The sequence below is a fragment of the Apium graveolens genome, chromosome 3 (assembly GCF_009905375.1).
Source record: "Apium graveolens cultivar Ventura chromosome 3, ASM990537v1, whole genome shotgun sequence".
NCBI classification, from domain to species: domain Eukaryota; kingdom Viridiplantae; phylum Streptophyta; class Magnoliopsida; order Apiales; family Apiaceae; genus Apium; species Apium graveolens.
Window position 1 is genome coordinate 255,560,519 of NC_133649.1, and position 8,387 is coordinate 255,568,905.

The 8,387-nt window shown below is 37.9% G+C and overlaps 1 long non-coding RNA gene across 2 annotated transcripts; it reads left to right on the forward strand.

Annotated features, from left to right (window-relative positions):
- The first annotated feature begins 6,354 nt into the window (after positions 1–6,354).
- Positions 6,355–7,973, forward strand: LOC141713252 (uncharacterized). Of its 2 annotated transcripts, XR_012571911.1 has the most exons (3): positions 6,355–6,939; positions 7,063–7,138; positions 7,253–7,973. It is a non-coding gene; the product is annotated as an uncharacterized LOC141713252 (long non-coding RNA). The 2 variants fall into 2 exon arrangements; XR_012571910.1 differs by having other exon boundaries at positions 6,355–7,138.
- The last annotated feature ends 414 nt before the right edge of the window (positions 7,974–8,387 follow it).

Genomic DNA, 8,387 nt, shown 5'->3' on the forward strand with positions numbered 1-8,387 from the left:
TTATGGCCCAAACCCAAAAATGGGTACAACAACTACCCCCCAAAATTCCTGGTTGCATTTGGAGCTAGGAATTTTCCAAGTGCTAACTTTTTCGATCTTGTCCAGTGACGCGAGCCCGCAAGGCTTCTCTTTACCAACATTAGTCTGGTACTTAACACGAAGCAAGCCGAGGAGGGTGCCTCGCATTCTTCGCCTTACATTCTTCCAACGATCACGTCCCGTAAGTGATTAATAGTTATAAGAAAGCTGTCATGGAGATCTGTACCATCCATTAGAATGATGACTCGTGTCAAGAAATCTTTCTCTCCTATCCTGTATAAATATGAGTACTCCACTTACAAATTTCTCACTTTTGCTAAGATCATTAACAAACTCTTGCCATTTTTGCTCAAGGATCTACCACATCCAAAATAATCATCACCACAAGGACTGTCTACCAGCGGCATTTTTCTCCAGCGACAAATTCTTTAGGATCATCTTTCGAATCATCTACAAGTATCCTTTTCATCAAAAACACACATTTTAATTATTTTTTATTCATTAATTTGATGCATCACGCGAGCAGACACTAATTGTTCGATACCAGCCCATTTCCCCCCCCATACAATCATAAAACACGATGTGAGCCCACATGCTCGCATAGACTGATAGGTGCGACCCCATTTATTCATGTGCGATGCGAGGGCACTAGTTCCTTACATTTTTCTTTTGTAATTTTATATGATTATGGGAACACACTAAATTTCACCAACTCCTATAAATGTCGAGTGCGCCTTCGGCTCACTCTTATGGCTCGACCCACTCTTCATCAAGACCGGCTCACTCCTCGGCTACTTATTCTCCTCTCAATTAGTATCCACCAAAGCAACGAGGATCTAAAGATTTCTAGTGTGAGTTGACTTCTATTTTTTGGCCATTTTAGCCACCCAATCTCACCCAATTCTGCTATCACCCCAAAGGAAGCCATGAACATAGCTCGAACTGAAATCTCCATGCGAACTAATGGCTCCATCTTACTGAACATCCATCTTGACCCCAATCCAGAGGACTACACCAGGGAGACTAACCTCTATGACTGGAGGAAGAGACCAATCGATCTTTCAAATATTCCTAGCTCACTTGGGGTGGAGGAGATACATAGACGTGAGCCCACACGTATTGACAAAGAGCGAGCTGATGATATTTACCAGGAAATGGTCTAGAAGAGAGAGGCCCGCCTTATGCTTGCAGCAGCCACCTCCCTCTACCCCATCCATCTTGACTCTAAGTCTACTGATAGTGACCTGGGAAGCTCTTATTATGATCTTAACAAGGGAAAGAAACCCATCCTTGAAGAAGGATCATGTTGGACATACGACCCTCCTAGAAGCAAGGATGTGGTAGACGTTACTAGTCAAATCAATGTTTGTAACTACAACTACGTCTTCGAGGATTCCCTGAAATAATATCATCTTCCTACCCAGCCCGAGCCTGAGGGTAAAATTATTTTCAGAAAAGAAAAAATCCTAGATGAGGAAGAAAGCTCGAGCTCAGCTCAGGACGAGGTGAAGGTCTTGGCATGTCGTGACCTAGTGTCCTCGCTCACCCAGAAATACCTGGCCGATGTCGTTGACCAGTTTCAACTTGAGGGCCACTTGATCCTTCCGCGGCCTCAAATGAGGTGCTACAGATTTGACCACCCTAAAAACGGGGGAAGGATTCCTTGCATGGTTCTTTCCACCTTCCTACTCGGGCTGGGGATTTCTTCACCCCTCCATCAATTCATTAAGGATGTGTGGGAGTACTACCAGGTCGCACCACTTCAGATCAATCTTAATGGATATAGGGTTGCCTTCACATGATATAACATGTACTATAAATGCAAATTCCTTCCTCTAACCATGAGGCATCTGTGCTACTTTTTCAACTTGAAGCACTCACCAAATGACTTTTGAAACTTCTACCTCTCTATCTGGCCATGCTATAATAAAAAGAATTTTATTCACAGCTGGCTGAGCAACTCAGCGAAGTGGAAGAGTCCATACTTCTACGTCCATGAGGTTCCTCGAGTTCAAACCCTTTTTTAGTACAACCCATGTAATACAAATCTCCTCTGGTCATATTTCCTTCTTTTATAATAGATCACTTTAATAACCTATCATCTATTTGTCAATCACCAGCCACCCCGCCTCGCACTGTTCTCCACGGACAAGAAAAGACAAATGCGAACAACCTTCTTGAGCTCCTGGTTACAAACAGGAACATCCGCAAACTTATTACTACCTTGAATCTAGTCGAGTGTGGATTTTTAAAAGGGGGAGTAAGGCTTAATCCTCAGAATAAGAAATCAAAAAAGAAAGCCATAAAAGGAAAGTGCAATTGGCTCACATCTCAGGCTCACAGGCCCGCGCTTGATTCAATTTTGCTAGCCGGTGGGCTAACATTTTTACACATTTTTTTAATTTATGCACGTGTTTTCCATTTAAATTACTTGTATCCCATCTTTATGCATTTTTCGCTTGCTCGCATCATGCTTATATTTAGCATTCCTTTCTGTTTGTAATTTCAAAAATGGCCCCCTCCCCTATCCCTTTTATGGAAGAGGCAGAGAAAGCTACCAAAACTTTGTGTCCGGCCTAACAGGCGGTAGTGACCATAACGGATCGCACCGATGAAATTCCTCCAGCTCACCGCACCACTCTAACTGAGCACCTCAAGAGTGGCCCCCTTTACCCAAATTATAAGAGGCATAAAAGTACTAAATATGGGAGGGGAGAAAATGAGCCAGACATAAAAGAGCCCATTTATCTCCTCCTACTGAGGCTCTTTCTCCATCTTCTTCACCACTGAGCGCAGTAGCGACCATGTTTGACCTGCTCGCACAGGCCAATGTGAGCGACCAAGACATCAAAAACTGGACTTCGACCTACCTTGAAGCCAATAACGACGCTTTGACCCAGGCCGCATCCAAATCGTACTTTCACTAACCTTCCAGGACTAGAAATTTGAGCCATTGGTCAAGCCACAGCTAAGCTAGATGCCAAGGTCAAAGCTATGCAGAATAAAATCAATGATCAAGGGCAGGAAAATATTAATTTTCTAGAAGACCATAAGTAGAAGATGCTTGACATGTATTTAGCTCATGTCAAAAAATTAAGGGAGCAAAAGGAGGCTCATGACTTCGTCGCAGATGATGCAAGAAAGGAGAGAGAGGCCTTAGAGAAGAAGATTACAATGCTTGAGAGGTCGCTTTCTACCCTGATCCCGAGCCAGGAGGCCATCCTCGTTGATGCCAAGAAATTGGGTGCCAGGAACTTTATGAAGATCTTCATCAGTAAAGTTCCTGACTTTGAATAGGGTCTCCTGAGCACGGGAACAACCATGCATGCCTAAAACTTTAGACTGGAGATGGAGAGGTTTTATAAGGCTGTCGAGGATGCTCGTTCCGCAGCTGAGCAGGCCCAGAAGGAATAAGAAGCCAACCAGCCTTAGTCTTTTTAATTTGATAAACTTTGGATGGGGAAGCGGGCACCCCGTTTTCCTCACAATCGTACTTAACTTAATTTGCCTCCGGGCCCAACCTCTAACTTTATAAAATGCTTTTTATTTTACAAGTTCGCTCTGCTCGCACATAGTTATTATATTGATGTGATACAAGCCGGTTCTCCTTGTTTATTTTCTTAGTTATTGTTTGAACAAGTGGAATGAGCTCGCATCACTTTCTGACTTAGAATAAGAAAATCATGCTCATTTTGAGTTCTAGTGAACTGATCTCGCACTCATACTGGCCTAGAATTGTCATAATTCTGGCCGCATATGGCAAGTGTGTTTACTTGACATCAAGCTGAGCCTGCCAGCTCACATCGCATGTTCACACCTTAAGTACAAAAATTTATGAAATTTTTTTAGCAAGTGTTCTCTTCCCATATTAATAAAAAAATGCGAGTCGGGTGATGCGGGCCAAGTTTTCTCGAGTTTGCATCACTGCTAGCTTCAAACTTTTGCAAGTTTCACCTCGCATGGCGCAACTCTCGGCGGGCTCACGAGTTCAAGCTGCTTTATCTAATTTTTAAATCTTGTTTGATTCTTTAGCAATCTGTTTTTTTAGCGTTGGGCCATTTTCAACTCGCATTAATGCTAGCCATGGCTCCGTGTGATGACCTCACTTTATTAAAGATGGTTGTTGCAACCTTTCTTCCAAGCGGGCTGAGGCCCCGCTCAAATGGTTATTTTCTCAATAAGTTAAGAAAATAACAATTTTTTCCTCGCATAGGCGTCTCGAAAACGGGCTCCCTTGCTGGTATCTTAATCTATTAACGAATATCGACATTGAAGGCACAAAAATAGAAAGCACCTAGTCATTCATTCATAGATAATGGAAGGTGAATTAAGTACATGTTTGGGGCCTAAGGGAGGTGGTGCCTATATAGCACTGCCCATGAGATTTAGGAATATTTTAATAATACTAAGTCTGAAATATTTGTAGAGATGCTCCGTATTCTAGGCCCTCAGGATTAGCTTGTTCTGCATATCTTTGAGATGGTAAATTCCCTCCCAAAGTACTAATTTTATCTTGTCGGGGCCTTCCCAGTTTTCCTCAAAGACTCCACGGCTCACCACCTTGGTGTTTAGCTTGACATTGTGCAGAACCAAGTCTCCCACCATAAAAGTTCGGTCTTGAACTTTGTTTTTGTAGTGTTGAGCTGTTTTCTGTTGATACACCGACATCCTGATCTAGGCATCTTCTCGAGTTATTTTAATCACATCCAAAAAAAGTTGATGATTAACCTCTTTTTCCTCATCATAATTGTCCCTTTGGAATGATCCGGCCACCACTTCAACGGGTACCATGACCTCACATCCGTACACCAGAGAGAAAGGTGTTTTCCCAGTAGTGGTCCTGGGGGTCATGTTATAAGACCACAAGACCTATGGAAGCTTATTAGGCCACGTTCCCTTCTTCTCCTCCAGCTTGGCCTTCAGGGTGTGCTTGATGATCTTATTAAAGACCTCAGTCTGCCCATTGCTTTGAGGATGGCTGACTACACTCAAGTCCTTTTGAATCCCCAAATGCTCACAAAATTCTTTCATTTCCTTACTGTCAAATTGTTTTCTATTGTCAATGACCAGCTTTTGTGGGATATATCAGCATACACTACACCATATATGAGTTATTGCAAGTCCAATAGACATTTGTGTTGCATAAAGTATTGCTATAGATACTAAAGTTGATAGTCGATTGTAACAATATTGTAAAGTGTTACATAAATTATGAAAAAGTTGCAAGTAAAAACATTACTTTGACAATTTAAAACATTTGCAATACTTTTAGAAAAGTGTTGCAGTACATGTTACACTTTTTTCCAAATGACTAAAATTTATATGCGGGAGTTCAAAATTTTTAATCAGCGGGATAAAAATTGGCACCAAATAAATATAAATTCTATTAAAAAATTTATATTTAACCAAAACACTACCTTAAACTTCTCTCACCCCTATCTCTGCCGCTATCTCTCTCTGGGTCATTTCCCTTGCCTATCCGACTAACAGATTTCGCACTCATCTCAATCACCTCATCTCTCATCTCTGGGTCACTCAGCTCTCATATCATTCTTCAATCCCTAATTGCAAAATTGCTTCAAGGGAAGATTAGAGTAAATATTCAATTGAAACTTAAATTAGAGGTAAATTATCGATATTACTTTGATTATATGTTATTATATATGTATATATTTATATACATGTCAAAAACTTTCATTATATGATGGCTTATATATGTTCAATTTTTTTTCCGATTAAAGCTCTCTTATTATATGTTAATTTCGTATGGATTTTGTGTTAAATTGTACGATTTTTGTGTTAAATTTGAGTTTATTGTTTTTTTAATTTTTTTGTTACTTAGCGGAATTGTGTGTTAATTTGTCTGTTTTGCATCTTTTAACAGTTTTTACATGCTTATATTTTTAGAATTATATAAAAAAAATAAGTGACAGAGTGTTATATTCTTTGTGTTAGTTTTATATTTTGTGTACTTAGTTTTGTATTGTTGTGTATGTAATTTTAATTTTTAATTGTATGTTTTATGATGCTTTAATGTGGTAGATTTATGTACGAAAATGTTCTTTTCCTCCTACAAGCTATATGCTCTGTTGCTCTGTTCTTTTGATTGACAATAGGGACTGGAGTTACAGAATGATAAAAATATCATAATATGCTGCTTTTAGTTCTACAAAGTTTAAATGTACATAGTTTATATGTACATTCTCACTGGCCTCAATCTCAGGTGAGCCAACTCCCTTTTCTCATTCTTATTTTTATAATTAGAAATTTACTATTATTATTATTATTATTATTATTATTATTATTATTATTATTATTATTATCATCTTACTAACTACTACTACTTAGTTTCAGATTGTTTAGAGGACTATCGAAATCATTTTACGAACCACATATGTTCCTAATATTTTATGCCATTCCAATGACAAGGACACTCCCCATTCCCCCTGTTCACATTACATATCACACACCATCATATTTCTTACTTGTTTTTGTATGATCTGTCTATAGCTTAACCATTCAAGTCCAACCATTACCTTATTAACATCTCACACATGGACTCTTATCTCCCATCGAGTTAAGTTTCACCCTTACTACCTCCCCCTATTTCTTTTTGCCTTTGCCCCTCTTACTTTAATTTAATTAATTTATCATTTGTCTTTTCTTTTATTTTTTAGTTGCATCATAGTAATATGGGTGATTACTCTAGTTAGGCATACATCTAACTCGTGGACCGATAATATTAATTTGTTTATTTTTTATCTTTTGGCAAAGATATGACTGAGAACTTTAATGGTGCACCTTGAGAGGTAAGAGCAGTTGAGAGCACTTATGGAATGAATTTTTGGGTGACCACGTGTGTAGAATCGCATGGTGGTGGTATTGGTTGTGTGATTGATGGTTGTCCACCTTGCTTGCCTTTCTCTGAAGTTGATATGCATATAGAACTAGATAGAAGCTATATCATCTTTGATGGTCTCCTTTAAATATATTATTGTTTATATATAAGTTCTTAAATCCTAGGATACCAAGTCAGAGCGTAATTACTGCCCTTAGAAAAGATCCTGATACATGCACTATATATCCGGTGTTTCTGAAGGTTATTTCTAAATTTCTGTTTCTCCTAAATTTATTATACTTAGTAAAGTTTATTAGATACTTCTAATGCTTCTTAACTTCTGCAAATGGTCTGATTGTTAGTGCATTGGTGCAGGGTTGACTACTGGAACTCCAATAATGGTTAAGTTTCTGAATAAAAATCATCAAGGAGATTTAGGTGCAATAAGGAGCTTAGGTTTCTAAAATATTAATCCTGCTTAAATCTTTCTCTTCCAGAATACTGATTATTATATGGCATTCATAAATTTTACATCCGTGTTGTTGGTGAATTGTCAATAGCATATAGGCCTTCTCATGCTGATGCAACATATGATTTCAAGTATGTGGTGAGCTCAGTATAGGTAACTTCTTTTATCAGTCTTATAATCTGCATTTACCAGGAAACTATTTACAAATAATAGATCTATTTGTCTAAATTACTTTCTTGTGTTAATCCAATTTATGGTGGTGCAAGATCATCAGGTAGAGAAAATATAACCAGAGTTGCAGCTGGAGTTGTTGCTAATAAATTCTTAAGCTATTTTCAGGAACCGAGATAGGTCTGACAATCAAATAATGGTCATTCTACCAACGTTGATATAATTCTAAAAAAATATACTCTTAAAAATGAAGGAGCTTATTCAGAAAAGTCATTTCATGGGCCCTTCTTGTAGTTGTAGACAATAGAGAAAGTTATTGTTTCTTGTCATTATATGTTTGAACTTTAGACTCAAGTACTAGATATAAGGTGATGTAATGGGATAAGCCAATTTTATTTGGGATGTATTAATATTTATTTTGTTGAATTTGATATCAATCAAAATTTGGAATGTGAAGGCGTTTTTGGTATAATTATATGATAATATATGAAAAATAAAACATGATACTAAAATATGGGCTAGTAAAAAATGTTACACACATGTTGCAGATACAATGTCAAAATATTACAATAGGAAACAATGTGTTGCAGATAAATATTGCCAAAACCTAAAAGGCATTACAATAGACAAAAAATATTATAGCTAAATGTTGCAATAAATTTAGCGTGCAACACTTTACCTCAATAAATAAAACAAAAAAAATGTTGCAGTAGTATATTACAACATCATAAATGTGTTACTAACATAAAGAAAAGTGTTGCAACGAAATGACTTTTGTAGTACTTTGAAAATGTTGCAATAACTCCAAAAGACATTGCTATAGGGATCTATTGTAACGCAGAAAATGCAAAGCTGAATTTTGGCAAAATT